A 25154-nucleotide genomic window follows, 5' to 3' on the forward strand; every position below is an offset into this window, starting at 1 on the left:
AGGCTACGAGGGGGCTGAGTATTATTAATGAAGTGTTGCATGCCAAAAGGGCTCAAAGTGATGAAGCCAAGTGGCTGTGTTATCCTCTCGCTGGAATTCAGGATCATAGCCTGGCCTCTATCTGGGGGGAGTAATCCCCCCACCTCCGAAACATCCTCTCATTTTCATGTCTCATAAAACCACTGGCCTACTTCGTCTAGAAACAATGCAAATCCTATAATCCACATATTTTTGACATGGTGTGATTAAAATGGGAACTGAGACAATGAGCTCTGTTTTAAATAATACAACCCAGCACACTTCCCCAAGGACTCAGGGAACAGACAGGAAGACAGAAACATGGACAAAATGAAGCCTGGAAGGGCATCCAGGAGTGATGGAACCTAGTTTGTCTGAGTGGAGCAGGAAAGGACATGACCGCTGACACTGCTTTCTGCTTTTTTTAAGATTTCACATGTTGCACATGATTAAAGAAGGACCCAGATTAGGCCTAAATGTAGACAAAAAGGGCTGGCATTATGATTTAGATCAAAACTAGGCTTAACTCTTTCTACACAAAATAGCAGTAGGAGTAAACAAAATATAAATTTTCCCAATTAAGTGTAACAGTTCGTCAGAAACCAGATGCTTGCGGATTAAAAGGACTATAGGCGTTTTAATAGGGCTAGGCAGATGCGTGGTCAAAAAGGCAGGCGTGGGTCAAATCCAAAAGACAAACCAAAAACAAAGCGGTGATAATATCACCGAACAGACAAAGTCAAAAAGGGCAAGGCAAAAACAAAGTCCAAAAAACAGGCAAAGGTCCAAAAACACAGATCAGTAAAGACAGGCAACAGTACAAAAGGGCTAAGGCAAAGTCAAATAACGAAACAAAGGTCAAAAACATACAGCAAATAACACTCAGGAGAACCAGTCAGTATGTTCTGGAAGAAGCAATACATCGCAAAGAGCTAAACTACAGCCCGGGCTTAAAAGCTACTCTAAGTCATATGACTGAAAACACAGGTGCAAACATTTAGTATTCGGGTGAGTGCGACCTCTGATAGGAGCGTGTGATCACTTCAGAGGTCATGTGATTCCCCACAGCATTGTGGGTAATGCAGTCCATCGAGGTTTCCGAGTTGGAGGGAAGTTGCAGCGTCACGTGATCCTGCTGAGGGTTCTGGGAGCTGAAGTCCAAGCTCTCCAGTGACACGGGTTGATGTGTGACACAAAGGTTCTTACTGTTATTTTGCTATACTGTTTAAATGAATTGTATTCATTTCACTGGCTAAATCAGCAGATTCATATCTGTACTTTCCATTTTCTTTTTTATTTCACTGTCAAACAGAACTGACAAAAACTTGCCAATGCAGACTGTTGTAATGAACAGACCTTTGAGGCAAGATTCATGCATAAAGTAGTTTTATTAAGGGTGTCTGATGCTTGTAGTGAAGGTGGATGGTGGTCACCACACAGGCAGGCATGTATAATCAAGGCAAATCCATAAAAAAAAACAAATACAGTAATAGGCCGAATTCCATACTGTGCAAAAATTAGAGGTCACCCTTCATTTATTTAACTTCCAGTCAAAATGGCCATTAAGTACAAGTTATGTACAAGCAGAAAATTTATATTTAATAGAAAATTACACAGAACAACTAAATATAATATCAAATTTGTCTATATTTAGGGTGTCTATCGTTTGCCTTCATACCAGCTTCTGTTTGTTTTGGGAGGCTTGCTGTCAGGTTTTCAATTAAATCTGCAGGGATATTTTTCCACAACTCCAAAGTTCAGTCTTCAAAGTTGGTTATATTTTCTGCTTTTCACAATCCAAATAATCCCAAACACATTCAGTGATGTTGAGGCCTGGACTCTGTGGTGGCCAGTAAGTTGTTCTGAAAACACCAGCAGTTTCTTTGTTTATTTGTCCATTTCCGTTTAAGTAACAGATTCTTCTTCCATCTCTGTTTACCTGATGGGGACAGTCTACCAGGTCTTGCATGGTTGTTATGGGTCCCATTTTATCTATAATGATTACATAACTCCAGCTGTTTATTGTCACTTATTTCCTTTGACTTTCCGCTTCCTCGTGCAAGTGGATTAACTTATGTGTAATCTCCTCAGAAATATCTTCTGAATAATGAATAATTTGTACTTAATGACTGTTTTGATTGGAAATTAAAATTAGGGTTTAGAACTGCAAAGGAAAACATAACAGCAGGTATGTGGAATCGTAAGTGGGTGAAACCACGGTGGAGCTGCTGTGAGCCTATGAGAAAGGGAGAGTCCATGTTTTGTCTCACCAGAGGGTAGATATCATGGCTGTATGCACTACAACTTTTCACAAAGCTTAAAAAATGATATCAATAATATATAAATAATAATATGAACACAAATTTGGTGTTGACACTTTTGGCAGGATTCCTTTACCCTTTAAGTACCTTTAAGGAGGAACGACTGAGAAATTATGTAAAATCACACGAAGATTTTGTTATAACTGGTGTCTTCCAAGGCCCAACAAGCATTAATGCTGTCTTCAGCTCATGTTTGACCACCCTGCAGCCCACTTCCTCTTCACAGAGCTGAACTGTTCCCTTTGTGTGTGACCGAAGGGACACGTGCAGCTTGGCTTGTGTTGCCCTGTGGTGTGTGAATAAACAGGCTGTGATAGCCAGCCACAGGCTGCTTTAAGTATGCCCTCTAATTAGCATTTTTGGCGCCCCACACTTCCTTTTTCATCCTGTACAGAGCAATAGTGTGAGAAAAGCACAGAGGGGTGGAAAAGAGGAGGATAAAAGGAAAGCGAAAGAGATATACATGTCTGTAGTGCCTTGAAGCGTGCTTTCAGATGAGAGATAGCTGAAAGCTGGATCGTTAGAGTACCAGAACCAGAAAGAGAGAGAGAGATGGAGAGAGAGACATTGTCTAAATTTAAGATGGCTATTTGAACACTGTAAATAGCCTTTGCTCCGACACGTTCATTTCTGCCCCAAGGAGGCATTAATGAGTGTTTGTGATATTTATGAAACTTCAGACCATGTGATGTTTGCAGCGATCTGCAGACAAGGAAACGCTCTTGCCCAGAAGCGTACAAATAACAAACTCGAAAAACCAAAATATCAGTGTATTAATATACCCTGAAAAGTTGTTCTGCTGAAACTTTTCACACTTTTCTTTTTCTCATTATCACTTCTGAGGTCCTTTCTCAGTGCACAGATAGATGAGAGCTCAAGCAGGCTCCCAAAAGTCTTTGATTTCTGCCCAACTCCCAAATTCAGCAAGTCAAATCATATTCTACTTGTGGGGACGCCTATGGCCATCTAGGGACTGGCAGATTTAGCTGTGTTTTTATCCTCGCTGCACATGTTGCGCACGATCCCATGCCTGACTTTTCAGCGTGGGTGGCCATTCAAGCATTCAGTATGGTGTTTAGGGCCAAAGCACGTCAAATGGGAAGCCAACATCAAACTACTTTCCTATCTGCTGAAAGAAAGAGAATATGGCTAATTTAGTTGGAAGGCAAAACCACAGTTTCTTGTTTAATGGTTCAGTTCTTGTGTTTTCTCTCAGTGTGTGTGTGAAGTTGTTGTTGGGTTATATTTCGTTTCCGTGCTGCCAGTTGCACCTGAGTGTATTTATGAGGCGTATTTAAATCACACTGCAGGTGATGTAGTGGATGAAGCATGGAAATCACTGCGCTTGTGTGAGCAGACTCGCACTGAGATTTATTCAATCCCATTTCACCCAGCTTTATGCACACACACACCCCAACAGGCAAGAAATCTATACAGATGCCTGCTTTACGCTAGCTCTGCACTAACCAGCAGTGTTGCTAATGTGTCCACTCTCACTGCAAATGTGTGCAGAACAACTTATTTAGACATTCCATGGGTTAAGTTATGTGTATAAAATGCTATGCTATAAAGCTATATGTATATCAGTGGTGAATTACTGCTAAGCCTTCAGTTTGGGCCATAAATATCAAAACTCTAGGCAAAACACTCCTACCAAAATGCTGACTTCTGCTACCACCCCTATGGGATTCTAGCAATATGTTTGCACTAAGTAGTTTTTGGTAGTTCTAGATTTAGTAGAAGTACTTTAGTAGTACTTTAGTAGAAGGGAATGGTTCTATTAAGAACCATGAGTTCAATATAGAACAATTTCAAGCTTAAATGGTTCTCTGCATGGTAAAATTGTTCTTCAGATTAATATATGTTTATTATACACATATTAGTATATGGTTCTATAAAGGGTTCTTCTATTTTTACAAGCTTGACATCATAACAACAGAAGAACCCTTTTTGGTGATCTATAGGACCATTTTCAAAAAGGTCCTATATAGAACCATGTACAACACATCCTCCATCAATCTGAAGAACCATTTCACCACGCAAAGAACCATTTAATCATCAATAAAATCATTAAATTACACTGAAAATTATGGTTCTTTAATGGTTCTTTAGTAAAGAAAATGGTTCTACATAGAAATATGAACACCCAAAGAACCCTTTGCATGATTAAAAGGTTCTTTGCATCTTGAAAGCGTTCTTCAGGTTGATGGAAAATGTGTTGTAGATGATTCTATATATATAAATATTTTTTAAAGCATTCTATATATCACCAAAAAGGCTTTATCTATTGTTACAGGCATGACATCGTGACAATAGAAGAACTCCAGAAACAAGAAAATAAATCACTAATTTAAGTGGAAATTACTTATATATACTAGTTGAGTATGATTATGCTGTTACTTGAAACAAGTTGGCTCATCTTGAAATAGGTAAGCCTAAACCCATATTTAATTTACTAGTCCTTAATCTCAAAGTGTATGTCTTGATTCTGTGTACATCTTCATAAACTCACAATGAATTTAAAACAAGAAAATTAATCTCATCCAGGTCTAAGATTTAAATCGTGGCAAGCACAGGACAGTTTGCAGTGTGTATAGCACTGTGTCTGTTATATATATATATATATACATGTATATATATATATATATGAGAGAGAGAGAGAGAGAGAGAGAGAGAGAGAGAGAGAGATTATGTCCTAATTATACCCTAAGTTTTGGTGTTGAAATGAAATGAAATTTGATGAAGAGTGCATATTCAAAGTTTTGGATTCAACACAGTAAATACTGAACTGAAAAAGAAAAAAAGTTTCAAAACTTAAATCATTTGATACAATGAATGTCCTCAAATGATTTGAGTAAACAGAACTTAGGGTAATAAACATGTGTAATAAACTTGCATAGTATATTGTTTCAATAAACCATAATTTTATTAATGTGAATAGTGCTGAGATTAAACTGTCAATTCTCAGTCTGGACAATCTGGTAAATAATCAGAGACTAGAAATAAGGCTGATGTGTTATTTGGATTGATGTTGCTGCTGTGGCATATTTCAGCTGTTTGAATGTGTGCGGGTGTGTAGGCAGGAGTTTTAAGGTCCTGCCCTCTAAGAGAGTCCCAGATGAAGATGCCCATCCTGATGGATGTGTGGTAATAGACATAGACATTTTTACATATCAGCATTTTTTTTATGGAATCTCCCTCTCTCTACGGGGTGTCACAGCAGATATTTCATGTCAGGAATGGATGTGAAAGTGTTTGCAGTGCTGTCGCAGGGCTAACCTCCAAAACTCCTGTTTCAGCAGCTCCGCTTCTCTCAGCCAGGGTCCTGCCGGCCTGCCTGCGCTCCCCAAACCGAGACAGCAGCGATCCTCTCTCTGCTCTAAGTGGCCAAGAGGTGCAGAAAGAGCTTGCTCTGCACTGCCATTTAAGCTCAGCTCTGCAGATCTTATCAACACAAAGATGGCATTTTGCATTCTCTGCTGTATATTAGACCACACAGTTATGAGCTACAGTTCAGAGTCAGTATCAGGCTGTACTGGCAAAGGCATATTCAAACATCATATAATTTGGCTTCAGTTACACAGTAGTTCACTATTCACTTTGTGCAATCACACATACATTTATTACTGTAGTCTTTCATCACAGCAAATGAATGCCAATATTCACTATACTATAACCTATAATCTGACTGATGAATAATACACTTTATATATAGAGTGCAATATTCAGCAGCCAAGGCAACATGTCATCAGTGCTATAACAAAAAAATCTCCAAAATAGCAACTTATGGGAAGGAAAAAATAATAACTTTAGTTAACACTAAGAAAATGGTTCACCAACAACATCAATGCACAAGTTTCCCTTTATTTTGAACATAGTTGATTGGTCAAAATATGTTTTGTTATGAGGTGCTCATTGCTATGAGGCTAATGTAGCTAAAACAGTAGAGCTTTGTTGCTCGATTGTGAAATGAATCTGCAGAACTGAAATGCAAAACTGACTGATCGACTATGTTTGGGGTAAAGGGGAAGCTGTGTAAGTGAGATTTTTCATTGAACCTGTCTACTCATTTTCATGGTTTTCTTCTAACTATTATGTTTAGGTTTTGTGATGTTTTTCTATGAGCTGGCCCAGAATAAATTATGTTGGTCTTTTCTACTGAGAGATTTTTGTAATTACTCCCAGCAAGTATGTAATGCTTGTTATGAAGGTTTATTACACAATTGTTTATAGCATAGCTGGATGCTGCTTCTTACCTGCATTAGCCACCTGTTGCAGGATTATACTGTAAGCAATCAACTTCATTTACGAGAGCATAACTTTGACTTACTAAAATCACTTAAACCAGTAAAAAATGTCTAGAAATAAGTTAAATGATCTTATAGTTTACAGTTTCCTCAAAATGAGAAATATTGCATATATCAACCAGCCTATTTAACCCGTTAAAATCACAGGCTTATTACATACTAAGACTTATTATTCAGTCTCGCCGACCACCATCCCCTCTTTGGAGGACCTATAGTGCTTTGTTATTACTAATACATATTTCATGAATCAAAAAAAGAAGAAGGAGGACAAAAAAAAACAAAATTAAAATGAGTGTACATATTTAACATTCATACATAAGGCAATACCAAATATACAGATGCCTGTGGATACGTTGGGTGATTGTGTATGTATGAATAAGCTAAGGTAACTGACTCTAGGTTAGACTATTATTTAGTATTGCTGGCTGTTAGAGGGGTTATTATTCTTGATTAGGTCATGTTGAATTTATTGGGTTTCAGGTGTGACTGTGTAGGAAGTTAATGAATGTTGACCAGGTCGAGCTGAATTCAGTGGATTTGTTTTTGATGGAGGCTGAAAGATGTTCCATTGATATATAATCAATGAGTAAGTTTTTCCAGTGAGTGATATCTGTAGTCCTCCTTTAATTCCCGTTCACTAGAATTGTTTTTTGGCGATGGTTAGTGCTATAAGAGGTTTTCTGCTGTTTTCTTACAATCTTGCTGTTGATATATCCCCTAATGGACAGAGTGATGCTGATAGTGGGATGGGCTGGTTCAGTACTGTACTTAAAAGGTCAATAAAATGTTGCCAAAAGTGTTCCGTGGGCGTGTGCTACCATATGGTGAGAGTGTAAGGGGTGTTTAGTGAGCAGGGTGAGCAGATTTTGGAGTCTACGAATCCCATTTTAAATCATTTTTGTCCAGTGTACTGTATAGTGTCCAGTGTACTGCAGTGGGTGTAATTTAGAAATCTTCTTCCAATTTTCTAACATTATTTAGTAACTACAGGGACTTCAGTGCAAACTGGTTGAGCCATTCTTAGATTATGGAAGTTTGTATTAGAAACTTTGGCCATTTAAGGGTTTAGATAATTTCAGTTGCTAAACGATCATTCTTGCGGTGCTGAGACCTTCCCTGACTGTGAACCTTGTCACATGGTTGCCTGCGTCAGTGTTTGGGCCTCTAGTGGTGCTGAGCATCAGAAAGATGCGCACTGAGGTCTTTTTAAGTGTACTTACAGCAGCATGTTCAATGGTAGTTCAGTTTTGTTTAGTTCTTTGGTCGTTTGAAGTATTCTGCCGGCTTTAGTATTCTATGTAAGTCTGCTGTGTCTGTTTATCTCTAAGTGGGTTGAGAAGTGTGTGTAATGACCTCTCAGACCAGGTGTTTGAGGGGGGTCTGTGCTGCTTTAATCGCTCTGTCTGTGTGTGTGGCTCCTCCCTCCCGCAGTGAATCATGCCAAGGATGTGCAGCCCTTTGATCTCTCCCCAGGCTGCTGCTCATCAGGGTGGGGAAACTCATTAGTTCTGGGTTTTTGCTTGTCTTATGATGACAAGACCATTCCTTTAATTAACACAGCCATTGTGGAGCCTCTTTTCTTGTCTACCCAAAGGCTTGCTGACAGTAGCTACAGAAAATGTCCAACAGTGCCTGTTTATCATGTTATAATCAGTCCGCCTTGTATTCAGTGAAGTGAATGCAGAGCTCTTTGGAATTCTCATGCAGTTGTCAGGGCTCAAAGTGCTACTGGAGTTCAGTAGAGGGACTGAAGCCGAGCAGCATGTGAGTCAGACAGCCTTCTGCACTGCAGTGGCAGAGTGTGTTATAGATCACCTGCTCATCCTGTCTCATCATTCCCTGGAACTGGGCTACTTATGTAGCCACACCCTTTGCTCCTTCTCTTCCTTCTCTTTCCACTTTTACCTGCCTGCTTTCTGCTGCATCACTGAGAGAAGGATGAGCAGAGTCCTGGAAGCCATCAGAGAGTTCAGAATGCTTCACTCGTGCACTCACTCTGCCCTATATGGAAAAATCTATGCAGTTTGCTATATCAGGAACTGGCTAATGAAACAAGACACATTTTGGACACTACATTCCTGGATGCTTTCTGTTAGTAACCTAGCAACGATTGACAGCTGACATTTCCTGAAAACAAGTACCATAGCCTGCCCTTTTAAAATTTAGCAACAAAAGACAATACAGGACAAAACGAAATATCGACCTATTTAAGTTATGTAAAAATAAAATCCCAGATCTGATTTGTCACTCACCATCATGTCCCTAGTACGTGGTAGTAAAGTAGCCAGGATTTCATTTTAGGGGGACTGTTTACAGGTTGGGAACAGCTAGAAAGCATATCATCACTGTCCAAAGAAATCCCCCAAAAAACATTGATCTCATTTTTTTTCTATACCGTTCAAAGGTGGCAGATTTCCTTTACATTGTGTAAAAAATTAATGACGAATGGACCAAATGAAATGCCTTGGAATAAAACCTCTTTACCTTAACTTACATTCAAAATGAAGGATGTTTTTGCCTTCTTCTGTAAAGTTACTATTTTAGAGATACATATTTTTCTTTGGACAGTGACAATAAGTCCAAGAGATGTTACTATAGTGAGGTTGACAACCAGTGAGGCTAGCTAAGTCCTTAAAAAAGAACCCCCTGTTACCACAACCAGAGAAGACAAAATGAAATTTAAAACACAACATATGAAAATTTTAAACACAACATGTTTACTGACCTCACATTTAACTGGCTAGGCTCTATAATAACTAATAGCATACCACAGTGGGTCTTGCCTAGTTAACCAGAGTCCTACCATTTACAGCACTAGGCATTAGGATTGCACGATAAATCGTATTTTTACCATTATCACAATGTGAGTTTGTGTGATGAACACATTGTTAAGAGCTGTCACATGGGGGAAGAGCAACTTAAACATTAGGCTAAACAGCCAATTACAAAACACACGTGTATACAACTAAGCCTGTAAAAACGCATCAAACATTAGGATTGTTCTTATACCCAGTATTGTGTTTTAATTGTGGGATATAATGGCTACTGTCACAACAAACATATTTCGTAACTAAAAAAAAATATATATCTAAATATAAAGGATCTGCCTGTGCCTCCTTACAATATTGAAATTGCAACAGGACATGACCGATGGCTGCATGCAACTGTATAAACATGGCCATGATGATTGCGGCTGTAGAAACTGATGATCAAACTGATGATCAAAGACAGCATCAGTACCACTTTTTATTAATTTAAGATCAAGGACGAAGGAACTCTGCACTATTTGGTTTGCCATGTATTATAAAGCTAAGAGGGTGGGCTTGCTTTCAACTGAGGGGGCCTAGGCCTCCCCAGACCCCTCCTGTAGCTACATCCCTGGCATGTAGTTACATTGTTTTTTTGTTGGGATTTTATTTGTGTCTAGATTTAATTTAATTTGCATTTCATATAAATTATAAAGTAGGTATTCCTTTTGCAAAAATGGAAAAAAAAATATGCTCTTCGTTGTGTTTTTTTGCCTCTGTGCAATTAGGATTATAATCGGTTGTACAAGCATTCTCAGTCCTGCTAGCTGACTAACTTGCCCTTAACCGGCAACATACCATACCTGGAAAACAAACCATCACACCATCTGGCTTGTGTAATTTGTAGTTCATTGTGGCTCTTTGATAGTGAATTATATAGAGGATGAGATGGAAGGCAGATGCCTGCTGTCTTGGTGTCTGGTGCTGTCTAATGGCTTAGTAGCTGTGTTTCACTTACCCTTTCACAGAAAGAGTGCACTATATAGTAGCAATCAGCAATGTTGTACACTGTAAAAAATATCTTGGCAAGTTAGAACATCTTAAATCTAGTTGATATGTCTAATATTTCTTACTAGAGAAACTCCTAGGGACATTGTCTTATTCTGTGAGCAGACAATTAATGCTTGAAACAAATAAAATTATCTGTGAATGGAATTAGACCATCTTTCTAGATAATATGACTTAGAATCTAAAAAATCTCTTTAAAATAAAAAAAGAAGACAAGGGGATTATCTTTACCAACAGACATTTAATGCAGGTTAATGTTTCTTCATTACCAAAACTCTCAAAAGGTTTATGTTCCCATATTAATGACAAAATAATCAAAATTATATCTGTTCAAAAGTATGAATGTGATTATATATCTTTTAAAACTTATATATCCATCCTTTGCTTCCTCCAACCTCTTTAGGTACCAGCTAAGGAGCTTTGGATCCTCTCAGCTGTATTCTTTGCCCGTTCTTTTTCATTCGTCATTTCTGACTGTATCAGAAAGCTTGGCTGTTTGTCACGCGCTGCCTTCATCAGATCAGTGCAGAGATATTGATCTGATGAAGGCCATAGCAAAATGTGTACTTTGTCCTTATTCAAAACATTTCTTGTTTGGCTTTGTGTTATCATGTTTTGTATCATTGTTTTGTTGCAGGCTGGAAGGAAGCTCTTCTCTAGAATCTGTTGATATTGAACTGCATTCATTTTGTCTTCCACTCAAAACATTACCATATTTGACTTTAGGAGTGAGGAATTCTCTTCATAAGCTGTGTCTCAATGACTCAAGTTTTGTCTCATCACACTACACAGTCTTGTTTTAGAACTCTGGTTTCTTGGCATATTCTTGCACATCTTATGTGTGTTTTGCATATGTGGTGCCTTGTGTCCAAGTTAGCAATGGCTTCTTGCAAATCTTACTCCCAAATATTCCATATACCTGTAGAAGTTGCACTTGACTGAAATGTGGACATTTATGCCACTTACTTCTGAAGACGTTTTGAGGTCTTTTGCTGTTAGTTTTGGATTCCTGTAACTGGCTGTCGTTCCTTTTATTTTTATTGGTTTTCCATGCTTTGGCAGCATCCTTATGGCTATTCTCCCCCATTTCTTGATTATAGTGTTTACTGTTGGTAACGGTGTCCCTATATGCTTTGATATCTGTTTTAGTTTGCCTGAAAACTGCTTTTCAGATTCATTATAACTTGAATTAATTCTTTATTGCTAACAGGAAATACTTGAAAGTTAGCTTGTTTAGTGAAATATCAGCTTGTTTTCCTAAAATAGGGTTATTATTCACATTCAAAAGAATTAACTAGGGATGCACACTTTTAAGCTTGCCATCGAAGATGACTGCTGACTTGGACGTCACTATTTCGAAATATAGGCAGTGTGGTATACAGTTCTCAACAGGTACCAAGTATGAGTACATTTTTAAGTGTACTGATTCCGACACCATACTAAGTAATAGGGGTGGCAATCTCCAGGCACTTCACGATTCGATTACGATTCAAAGGGCTGCGATGCGACTATAAAACGATTATCGATGCATCTTTTTTTTCTATACGATTTCTATCTTCTTACTGTCTGAGGACTTGGTAGTTTTAAAACTAAGGATTTGTAATGATCCAAAATGCAGTTATGCCCAATATCTTTTATTAATAAAACAAATGCAAGTGATGTGGCGAATGAACTGGAAGGCTCTCATTCACTGCTCTTGTGTGGAGATGCTGCTGCCACTCATCTGCGATAAAATGCGCTGTTATGGTGAAATAAGATCCAGTGGTAATGGATGACCACGCAGCACATTATATATTCTTTAGTGAATTCATAACTTCGGTTTTGGTGTCATGATGGGGGGGGGGGCGCGAAAGACTCCAGGTCATGTAGCAACAAGGTTTCGCTGAGCTAGTAGCGAACGAAAAAGGGAAAAGAGAAAGACAGATGAACATTTGGAGATGAACGGATTTATTCACATTTATAAGCAGCGCAGTTGGTTTCCTGGTAAGTTAAATCTGCAACGAGAGACTGTCAAACACTAAAAAGTTGAGAAGATGAAGTCGCTTCTCTGTCTTATTTTCCCATTCCACCTTAAATGGTGCCGCTTTTACATTCAGCGCCTCAGTGAGAATTTAAGGCGGAACGGGAAAGTTCAGCAAGAAGCTGGCGAGTGAGAAGCGACTTCAGCCTCGTAAAACAGCCAAAAGCTGCAAGACATTTTACAAGAAACTATTCAACTTTTGAGAAAAAAATTTCTGGTGGAGATGGAAGAAAAGCAGCTATAGCTGAAGCTTAAAGCAGAGCAGAGTAAGTCTGCGCTCTCGTTTATATTTTTTAGCCTAAACTAGTACATACTGACACATACTGGACACTAAATGTTGCGGATCTCAAGGTGGTTTGATTTTTGTTGAAAGGACAAAATGGCTCTTCTTATCGTTTGGGTTGCGACTCCTGATCTAACCTGGCTTTTAATGCAGAGGGAGCCGGTCGGATTTCTCGCTCATCCATGTGTGTTTTTGTTATGTGAGGCCACAGACTGTCCCGGCGCTGCACTTCCGCACTTCCAAGTTCCGCCCTTTGTGTTCCGTCAACATTACATTATAAATTAAATATTTAGAAAATCGATTTTTGACGTTTGTGAATCGATTCAGAATCGTCCAGGTCTGCATCGCGATGCATCTAAGAATCGTTTTTTTCCCGCAACCCTACTAAGTAACCTACTTAGAATTAAGTAGTTGTTAGTGTAAATGAGTGCAATGTACCTTAACTGTTATGTATTTGAAATCTAGCTGTAAGTAAAGTACACTTCATACTTTTGATCCTCATCGGCCTCTTTCAGCAACAATCTGTAGCACAGGGACAGCTGGAATCACATCTGAAGCTCATCTGAGGAGCTCACATTTCAAGTTTTATGTCTTGTTAGAGTCTTTTGTTTAGCTGGTTGAGCTGTAGCTGTGATTGAAGGTCCTCTAAAGCCAGGCATACACTGTGCCGTTTAAGAAATGTTGTTCTTTGGTGACTCACACTGTATGTTTAAATAGACCAGGGGTTCCCAACCCTGGTCCTGGAGCACCGTCTGCCCTGCACATTTTAGTGTTTGCCCTGCTCCCGACACACTGATCGAATTAATCTGCTAATTAATCTGAGTTGAATTGGATGTGTTTTGGAAGGAAAACTTAAAAATGTCCAGGGGTGCTCCAGGACCAGGATTGGGAAACATTGGAATTGGCATTGTACAGGGACAAAGACTATGATTTATATACTTACACTGTACAGAAACGCTTGGTCCGATTGATGAGCTAGGTATAATGCGGCCCCTACAGACAGCTGCATCTATGGACAATTAACGGTAATGCTGTTTCATTCAAAACACTGTGCTGCACACCTGAGTACTTGAGCAAACTCGCTCAGAAACTGAGCAGCTTTGCTAACTTGTGCCACACTGTGAAACCAAAACCAGGCAATGATGTACACAGTAGGTAGATTTTCAATGTATGACTCATAAACAGATGTGAATGCAAACTTTTACACTCTTTAATTTTTTTTTTTTTTCAGAGGGGTGTTGTTTGATTTCTCAACAATAAATCTTTCATCCACTTCACGGTCATTCTCCTCTATACTGCAAATGCTATGTAGTGAATAACATAATAACAAGTGAGTTAACAGACGGAGCATTCTGGGTGTCTTTGTAAGCAGTGTTTTTGCACGAGGGAGCCAAGCTTGGAATGGGCCTCCAAGACAGTAAAACACTGCGATGTTGTCAAGATATCAACAGTGTTAACTTGCAAACTTGTCGCTGTCCAATGAAAAACATGTATCTCCATTTTTTGCGATTTTTACTTTTCTGCATCATTTGAGCTCAGCAGCTGTCCTTTACATTGTGTCAAAATTTCATGATGATTGGACCAATAGAAATGCTCCAAAATTGCTTAGAATAAAATCTTTTTCCATTAACTTACATTGAAAGTAAAGAAGGTTTTTAACCTCTCCAGTAAAGTTACTATTTTGGAGACACTTGTTTTTCTTTGGACAGTGACAGTATCTTTAATTGTATTCAGACTGGTCTTTTATAATGTTGCTGCCGCTGCCTTCACATTATTTTTCACCCCACTGCAAAAAGCAGACAGATGGAAGCCTATTAGCAGGCATTTCAGGCAAACATTGGATTGGGACATGACTTCATGCCTTCCTCTAGGTACTGCTTAAATAGGCACAGACACTCCCAAATTTACCCCTGAAATACAGTGCACTATTTCAGGGGTGATTCTGAACACAGCCCATAGCTTGTACTCCCTGCAGGCCTGGAGTATGAAAGGCTATTTGTTGGAGGGAGAGAGGCAGTATTGAGATGTTGGAGACCAATATGAGACCCAAATCTATATCTCATCACGTAGGCCGCTCGCCTCTGTGTCTTTATCAGCCTCTCAGCCTCTGCTGCGTCTGCACTCTGAGATCAGTTAGTCATTCCTTTGAAGTGAAGAGCTGTTTTGCTCTTCTAAATCTTTAACTTCCAGATATTCCACAGCCTCCAAACAGTTAGGACAGATAATAATGAATGTGCGTTGGAGGTCTCGATGCTTTAGTCACTCTTTTGAAGCATTTCAGAAGCATCAATTTATAATGTTTCTACTTCTGTTTATAGATAAAACAAAAGAAAACTGCCCTTTGGTGCTTTTTTGAGTGACGTGCAGTGTGTTCTGGGAAAGGGCGTGTTTGTTCTGAAGTTTTTAATGTGAGGTATTTTGCAGCAGCAGGAAATTAATTAAAGGCGTTATGAGAGGTGATTGCGAGTATGAATTTCCCCACGGCAGCCAAGCGCACAGGGACCTGATCCTGTCACACTTTGTTTTACTTTTAATTAATTTCCCTTTAATTGAGTAACATGAGGACTTCAGCTCCCTGTTTATTTGAACCCGTATTTCCTCCTTTTTATTTGCAGAATGTGCTATACAACCCAGCCTAAATTCATATTCAGTTCTGGTTTCTGAATTAGTCTGGGGAATATGGGGTTTTTGTCCAAATGCTTGCTTGTGTTAGGCTGAGACGCTTTTATTTTGACTTAATGGACGGAGTGGGAGTGAGCAGCGGAATTATTCACTCAGCTCGGCTCCTGACACAATGCTTTTTTAGATGAATACAAATCCTGCCTTCTCATCCTGTGCCAATTGCAATTGCACAAATATGGGTCCTGGGATTGCGCTGCCATGGACGGGTAAATAAAACCAGAATCTCTTCCCTGCTGGGACAATATGGGTCTCAGCCATTGTGGGGATTTTGGAGATTTGACCTACAGCCACTGTAGAATAGGGTGCATCTAAGCCAGACGCAGTGGATTTCTGTTCACCAATAGCCCTGATTGGAATGTAGAAAATAGAATAGCTCTATTCTTGAGATGGTTTGTCATTTCAACAGAGGTGGATAAAGTAGCTTAAACCCATTCTCATGTAAAAGTATTGTTACTTCAGTAATATGAAGACTCAAGTAAATGTAGTATAGCCTAAAGCAACTTGAACAGGAGTGAAAAAGGACCAGGTCAAAACAATCATTCTAATACTGAGTTTCATAGAACTGCAGGAGAACTTCTTAGTACATTCAGCACGTTAGTACACATCAGTGTAGGAATTCAAGTTTGTTAGATGCAGGTCTTCACTTTTTAGGATCCTTTTGGATGCCAAAGTTTCCCAAGATGCTAAAGTCTCCCAAGAAATGAAAAGTGTGAGCAACAGGAAAACAGAACAGTGCTGAATCAACAAAACAGAATAAAATGAACCCCTCATAAAAGCAATTAGGAAGTACTTTCAATTTTGGGTTTCTTCTTCTTGCTCTTATGGAGTTTTACCTTACCATTGTCATGCTTGTCTTACTCACTGGGCGCCTGGACCTGGATTCCTATTAAATGGCAGTTATAAAAAGCACTATTAAAATAATTTTTAATTGAATTGGATTGAAAAAAATGAGGAAGACAAATTAGTTGTAACCGTATGTGAAAAACTAAGAAAAGCAGAAATCCATGATTAGTAGATTGTATTAAATTGAAGTTAGTATGAAAACATGAACTGCTGCTGGCCTGCGATGACCTTTAACTTTATTTTTTTCTCCAAATTTTCCAAATTCCAAATGTGATGGCCTGCAACACATTCCAAAAAGCTGGGATTGGCGCATGTTTATCATGGTGTTACATCACCTTTTTTAAATACACTTAACATTTAATAACTGTTTGGAGACTGAAGATCAAGAATGATCTAGTCTTGAAAGTGGAGTTTTTGTCATTGTACAAGTCTTTCCCTGTTCAGCCGGTCTTTATTGTCATATTTTTTGACCTCATAATGTGCCACACATTTTCAATGAGAGCTGTGGACTGCAGGCAGGCCAGAACCAGTCATTTGTATGTGCTTATCTGCTGGTGTTTCAATAAAAGAGCACTACTGGCAGAACAATCATGGCTTCCCCCTGTTCCTTACTCTACTCCATCACCACAATATATTCAATATTTACTTATCAGACATGGAATCTTTTGATGATATCATGCCTTTTAGAGGGTGGAGCTGCTCTTTGAAGAATGTTGTTCTTAAACTGGTTGACTAAGTGACGAGGTTCAACCTGTCCTTACTCATAAATGACTAAGCCTTCGTGGATACTCGTTTTATATGCAAGCATGACTGCAAATGTTTTAAGATGGTTTTTGAATACTTCACATCATTTAATCAAGTCTTAAATGGCCCCTGTGATGTTGATAAGATAAATATCTTGTCTTTGTATGGTTTTTGTTTAAATACAGGTTAAAGTGGATTTATAAATAACTGCTTTCTGGCATTTCACTGTCTGAAAACTTTTTGTGAATTGAAGTTTGTACAAAATTTTACTTGAGAACAAACAACAGAGAAAGTGTAATTAGTTGCTAGCCACCTTTGAATTTTAAACATATTCATATCAATTCTAGAATATGAAAATGTTGTGACTATGCTAAGAAAGGAGATTACGTGTGCGACTTCAATGTAGTTGGAGCAGAAGGACTGTCAAGTGTGAGTGTGGTTTAACTTGCTGTGGAATAATGTATGGTAGCTATAAAGTGTAATGAGCTCCTCTGTAGCTCAGTACAGCCTGACAGAATGTTCTTGACAGCTCGGGTGTGGCTCGGCATTATGGTGCATGTGTATATGTGTGTGTGATTGGTGGCCACTATAAGTGATAATACCAACTTTTAACACTTTGGACTGATGTGCTCTGATCTGCTATCAGACATCGCAGCAGGAGATGGCTGTACAGCAGGTAATAGAGCTCATGGATCCCTTAGTGCAGTAAATTTCACCTCCCACCTGTTTCTTTCTTTCTGCTTATTGATCCCAGATTTTCATCAGGCACTGGTGGTGAGGGATCCAGAGCAGGATCCCAGGTAGTGCATAAATCTCCACACAAGTATAGCAGGGCTCATTAGTCAGAGTGGCTGTACAGGCCTGGCTCCTTTGGACCCCAGCCTTCCCCAGCCGAAGCATCCTGCTGGGCCATAAATCCAGCAGCAGTAACTGACGGATGGGCAGCAGGGGCGACTGATGGTGTTAATACTGCTGGGCTGACCACTTAATCACATGTGGCTGCTTAATCAATCTCCCACCTCATCCCCTTAAACACACACCTCTATGTTCTCACATTAACCCTGAGTCTTTGTTAAATATATGATTAAATATGTGTTAAATAATATGTTAATACATTCATATACTGAACAAAAATATGAATGTGACACTTTTTACTGAAAGGATTTTAGTAAAATCCTGCCAAAAGAATGGGTCGTGAAACTGAATTCCCACATTAGTATCTGGTTCGACCACCATTTGCGTGTAGCAGTGCAACATATTTTTAACTTTGTATGGACTCTAGCCTTTTTATTTTATTGTTTTGTTTCAAAACATAAGGTTATGAAAAGGTAAATTTGTACCTTTCCCTGGGAAAAACATATTTACGGTACACAGGTGTTTTCACAGCACCATTGTTTGCACAGCCCATTTTTTTCTGACAGTATACTACTCTTCTTCTGTACTCTTCAATATAAAATTCTGTTCAATAAAGGTCTACACACACTAAACAATGTTTGATGTCTATCAGTAATGTTTATATCACTTAAATTGTATAAATGTACATGTAGAGGTGTGGTAACTTAATTACTTTGTATCTATGCATAACCCCATTCTATGGATTGCATGTTCTTACATTTTTAAAGATCAAGCTGGCTTTTCCCTGAAATAAAATGTAGAAATAATTATTGAGTTCAGGTGTTTTAGCCACACTAATTGCTAACAAGTGTATAAAATCAAGCACATAGCCATGCAATCACCATAGACAAACACTGGTAATACAATGGGTTGTACTGAAAGGCTATTACCTTGTATTACCTTGTACCATGTAGCACTGTAATAGGATGCCACTTTTGCCATTTATCACTTCATTGAATTTCTTCCCTGCTAGATCTGCCATGGTCAACTGTAAGTGCTACTACTGTGCAATGGAAGCATCTAGGAGCAACCACCACTCAGCCTTGAAGCAGTAGACACAGAGAGGGGCTGTCAAAAGCTGAAGCATATAGTGTGTAAAAATCGCTTAACCTTGGTTGCATCACTTACTACAGAGTTCAAAACTGCCTCTGGAAGCTACATTAGCAATAGAACTATGTGGCAGGAGCATCACAAAATGGGTTTCCATGGCCAAGCTGCACACAAGCCTATGACTTTCAGGTCAGCTGTCCACATACTTTAGGCCATATAGTGTAAACCTTATCATGTGAGAATCAGAAATAACCATGTCCAATTATAACATCATATCCAGAAAACAGTCATAGTTTATTTTGAGAGTCTTGTACAGACTATCTACAGATGCTCAAACTGGTAACAAACTATCTGGTAAAACTCTGTTCATTAAGTCCTGGATGGAAGTAAATTTTTTCCGTAATTCCATTGTTGTGATGTAAGCATGCAAACAAAGTCATTCAGAGTGGATTGATGTGAAATAGTGCATTGAAGAGAAACCAACTTCGATTTCTTTACAGTGGTGGTGATAGGAACCAGCAGTGTAAAACATACATATAACCATTTTATTCACTATCCAAAATGATCCATGAACATATATGTCTCTTCCAAGATTTTATATGTAATGTTAATGATGGTAAATAAATCAGAAAATCTGAAAAAAAAAGTTTTCTTTGAGTACTGTTTTGTCTTTATATGCCCTGGTTGTACCTATCTGATTTTTATACATTAAAAAAGGCCATAAACTTGTAACTACTGAATAAAAAGCCTTAGTATGTAATAAGCCTGGATTGTAAAGGGGTTAAGTTTAGTGTTCAATTTAATAGAGTCTATTGCATTCAACGTTTAGTTGAATGTCAGTTAAATACAATGGGAATGTCTACAGTGGCCTACAAAAATAAAGTGTTACCCAGAAAAAGTTAGCCTAAAGTGGTTACTTGTACTGATTAAACTATGCGTGCAGTGATGGTCCACGAGCGCCATTCCTTCTCATGCACAAGGACTGTGTTTGCCTCGGGTGAACATAACTTTCTCTTTGGGCTTAATTGTGTTTGTTCTTAGAGGTTTACATCAAAGTTTTAGGTGCAGGTGCTCATTAAGGAATGTAATGAGAGCGTGCTCATTTGCAGTGCTGAAATATGGGCCTCCTATATGAGTTGCTTACTTAAGTGACTGACGCTCCTCACGGACCATTATCCAGAGTGAATATGCTGAACTAGCATGCATTATGCATGAGAGAGTAGATGTTATTGTCGTGTTTCCTTGTGCACTTTTAAAACCATCATCCTGTTCTCCCATTCATAGTAGAACAGATACTTTAATGCTTTTAAAGGGGCATTGCATTACCCAAACATCCTGGAATACTAGAATATGGAAAGGGCAAACACACTCTAAAGCTGTATTAGTGTTTCGTGCCATGGACCTCAGCATTATTTCAGCTGAATCTCAGTGTCTGCTTGGACTGATCTGTGCCCGAGGACCCCTGCAAATCAGTGAGAGAGAGAGAGAGAGAGAGAGAGGAGATGGAGCTTCAGCACGAATTTATAATAGCCTTCTAATTACCATACAGCCAAAAGCAATGCAAACTGCCATTTCTAAAGCTCCTCTACCACCCAAGAGAAACTGTAAAACAAAATGTTTCTGCTAATAAAACCAAACTCATCAGCACTGTAAGGCCTCAGCTTGAATCTCACGAGAGCTGAGATTGATCAATTCTCTAATGAGTGTTGAAGGCACATATTGCCAGACAGCGTAATCTGGATACACGAGGAGCAGAAAGCTCCTTGAATGCAAATAGCCTCATGCACAAAGACCTGACGTGGCTTATCGCTGCTAAAGTCCATTGTATTACGAGATTGCTCGTGTGCTACTCCAAGCTATGTTGTGTCTGCAAGCAGGTGAAAAGTAAAAGGTCAGGCTGGGGTGTAAACCGGTTTGATAAGATCTCAAGCAGGCGAGTCCATTTACATTGTAATCCACTTTATCCTCTCTTCTTCCGATGGCAAACTCCCCCAATCCTTTTACTATAAGCCTCCTTTACACCCTCAGCCTATACGTCACAGAGCCTATCCAGAGGTAGACAATTAAATAGACAATTAAAATCAGCCTTAATAGCATTGTTCCCTCACTACAAAGCTCTTTCCTGGAATAGAGTACTATTATGTTGGAGCACGTGCAAAGCCATGCCGAGCCAGGACCTGTGCCACACATGCAAACACATGTGGACGTCCTTTCTTTCTTACTGCACAGCGAAAACCAAAAAGAATCAGGGATCAGAAAGACACAGTCTGTAGTATTTTTGCCCATGTTTGAAAAAAAAAGGAATATTACTGTGCAAGCTCCTAAGAACTGATAATGTTTTGCCTGTAGGCTTCATCAGGTCATTGACTGCAGTTGTTATTGTCGTTCTTTTAATGTTCTATTGCAATGCAACCTCTCCTAAACACGGCAAATATATACATTCAATAATCACAATAAACACAAATCCCAAAAAAACCTTAGACAATATAAAACATAGTACCCTTCTACACTTCATAGTCCACTAGTACCTGTTTTTTGTTAAACACACAATTTATGATAACACTTTACTTGAGCCCTGCTTCATAACATTGTCATAAACATGCCATAGAGATAGCATAAGTTGTCATGACAGACTATGTTCAGTAATATGTCAGTGCTGTGTTACCATTGCCTCTAATTGTTATAACAGAAGCCGTAACTTTGAATCATTTTTGCTAACTGTACTCTAGTTAGCTGTGATAACATCAAACATTATGTCAAATATCATGACAATTAACAGTAATGATAACATGACACTGTTACATTACTGGACATGATCTGTATTGACAGCACACAACAGCAAATGACATCTGCCATGACATGTTTACAGCATTAAGTCAATGTTATGTAGCAGTGTTAGTGTAGTTGTAGTATGAGAGAAGCCTGTATGACTGTAGGTGGGTTAGAAAGCTTTTGCTTTCAGCTAGAAGGCTGGACCCCCTAGATGAACAAAGGTAGGAGAGGACTGAGAAACAGGGAGGAGATGGGGTGTAGGTGGGGTGCAAAAACAGAAAGTGGTAGGTAGACCTGGGGAATGTATAGGGTGTTAGATTGGACGAAGGAGAAGCTTCTGTTATTGTGTTTATTGTATTAAATGTGTGTAGCCTTTTTGTGTTTTTATTTTTGGATTACTTTTCTTTTTGTGAAAGGAAAAGATGTTTCTCTCTGCTCAGTGAGGCGGTAGGGTCACTGTGCATGGCCAGTGTTGCCTCAGTAAGGCTCTCATTCTCTCATGTAATCTGAGGAGTCTCATTGCTCTATGAATCATCGTTTGTTTCCTTTAGATTCAAATGAAAAAGATGTGGAGAGAGTCATTAATGCAGATAAGTAAGTACTGTAGCTTAAGCATATGGAGTCTTTGCTCTTTTGACCCAGTAGGAGTGTTTGATTCCAGGTGTGGAAGCGGTAAAATGTTTTTCTACCCAGCATGTCTGGGTGGATGTTCTTTAGTGGGTAGTTGTTGGACAGCATAGTGGATAGCATCAGCCTGAATTCATAGAAAATCAAAGTTCGATTTTCTACTTCAGGTATGCTACTGCTCGATCAGGGTCGGCGACCCAAATGATAAGTAGAGCCACCTTAGGAGCCACAACATTTTATGTCCACTTTATTGAAGTAAAATTTTACCATCTTGGCTGAAAATATGTCTTAATATGTGCTATCTAATGTCCTAGTATAGGCAAAAAATATAAACAAAAATGCAGACTTACTTTAAGTCAGCTTCTCATTCACTAGCTTCTTGTTCTAATTCTCCCATTCCACCTTAAAAGAATACAACTGCTGAACCATTTAAGGTGGAATGAGAAAATCCTAACAAGAAGCTGGCGAATAAGAAGTTGACTTCAGCTTCGCCACTTTTTAGTGTTTCACAGTTTCTCATTGCAAATTAAACGTTTCAGGAAACCAGCTGGAGTGCTTATAAACACATATAAGTCCATTCATCTCCAAATTATCGATGTTTGTCTTAAATCTTTCTCTTTGCTGTTTCATTATCTACTAGCTAGGTGAGATTCTTGTCTGCATTGCTGTGTGACCAGCAGTCTGCGCACCAATCTTCAGGGCTAAAAGTTGAATTAGCAGTTATACATTAACTCCAGAGTTTAAGACCATTTATTGTTAGAACTGTGTTAGAACAATTGTTAGAACTGTGTTAGAACAATCAGGTGAGCTTTATTTTACTGCAAATGAGGATTATTTTATTTATACCTAAAAATCTAATTCCGCTGTGGAGCCGCAACAGGGCAGCAAAAGAGCCACATGCAGCTCCAGAGCCACATGTTGCTGACCCCTGTGCTCTATCAAACTGACAGTCCACTGTCAGTTTTCTCTATGTAAAGAATTTACATTTATATCAAATTTTGCTACTATTGTAAGTCTGCTAAATAAACAGGATGAGTCAAGCGTTAGGAACCAGTCTAGTATCTATAAGACACTGGATTGCTATGTTACCCTGCCCTTTTGCCATCCTGTAAGCTGTCATCTAACAATCTAACAAATTTTCCAGATATTTTGGTGGTTCCAGACTGACCCTTGTTAAATATAAAAGTGTATGGCTGCATGTGTGCGTGTGGTGTTGGCATCTCCATGTGTGTTCATGCATGTGTGCATGAGAACCGTGTGTAGCTTGTGAGAGGGCCCTCTGAGCAGAGCCTGCTCTCTGAGATTTACTGACACTGTGACAAGTATGCTGATGTGCAAATGGGCCCATGATAAATGCACACGTCATTCAGAACACAAGGGACCCGTCTCTCACCTACAGACTGCTGGAGCAGCTCGATTCTCACTGCTCAGGAGAGACACGGGCCTGAGGGAGGACGATGTAGGATGTAGAGTCAGTAGTTACAGGGACTTCAGGATGTAGAGTCACACATACAGTTAGGACCATAAATATTTGGACAACAACAGAGTTATTGTAATTTAAATTGTCTACCACAGCATTTTGGAGTTGATATAATGAATATGACAAAGTCCAGACTTCCAGTTTTAATTTGAGGGTATTTATATCCAAATCAGGTGAACGGTGTAGGGATTACAATTATTTTCATACATAGCTCCTTCATTTTTAGGGGCTCAAAAGTAGTTGGACTAACTAACAATCATAAATTAAATTGTCAAATCCTTTGTAGTCAATAACTGGCTAAAGTCAGAAACCTTTTGACATCACCAGACACCAGTCCATGCTTGATCATGTCCAGGTCATGTTTGTTCTTCTTACCTTCAATTGTGCCTTCAGTAAGTCAAATACATGTTCAATTGGATTGAAGTCAGGTGATTGACTTGGTCATTGCAGAACATTCCACTTCTTTGCTTCAAAAAAGTCTTGGTTTGGCTTCACAGTATGTTTCAGGTCATTTTCTGTCTGCACTACAAAGCGTTGTTGGAGCATTTGGCTGAATCTAAGCAGATAATACAGCCGTATACACTTTAGATTTCATCCTGCTGCTTTTGTCAGCATTCATATCATCAATTAATACAAGGCAGCCAGTTCCATTGGCAGCCAGACATGCTCATGAAGTGATATGCTTTGGATCATGACCAGTTCCTTCCTTTTTCCATATTCTTCACTTCCTATCATCCTGGTACAAGTTAATCTTTGTCTCATCTGTCCATAAGACGTTGTTGCAGAACTTTACAGGCTCTTTTGCACGCCTCCAAAGTTCAGGCTTAGAAGTTGGTTGCATTTTCTGCTTCTCATGATCACAGCAGTCCAAACACATTCAGTGATGTTGAGGTCTGGGCTCTGGGATGGTCAGGCTATTGCTCAGAGAAGACCAGCAGCTTCTTTGTTTGATTTGCAAATGTTCTTTATCGTCTTTTTCCTTTTCTCAGTAAGGGCTTCTTTACAGCTACACATTGATGAGTTGGCTTCTCACAGGATGGACAAAAACATCTGTGGATTTTTCAAGAGTGGTCTCTCCTCTCTCTCAAAGATGAAAGCTTGAATTACTGTTTTTCTGATGGTGACAGTTTAAGTGGTCGACCAGGTCTTGTATGGCTGTTAAGTGTCCCATTTTTATATATATATTTTAAGTATGTTTTTTGAACTCAAGTTGTGATTTTTTTCTTATTTTATCTAATCTCCTATGAAATCTCTCCTGAAAAATGCATAACTGAAACTTAATGGCTGTTTTGACAAGA

This window comes from Colossoma macropomum, unplaced genomic scaffold (assembly GCF_904425465.1).
Source record: "Colossoma macropomum unplaced genomic scaffold, Colossoma_macropomum, whole genome shotgun sequence".
Taxonomy (NCBI): Eukaryota; Metazoa; Chordata; class Actinopteri; order Characiformes; family Serrasalmidae; genus Colossoma; species Colossoma macropomum.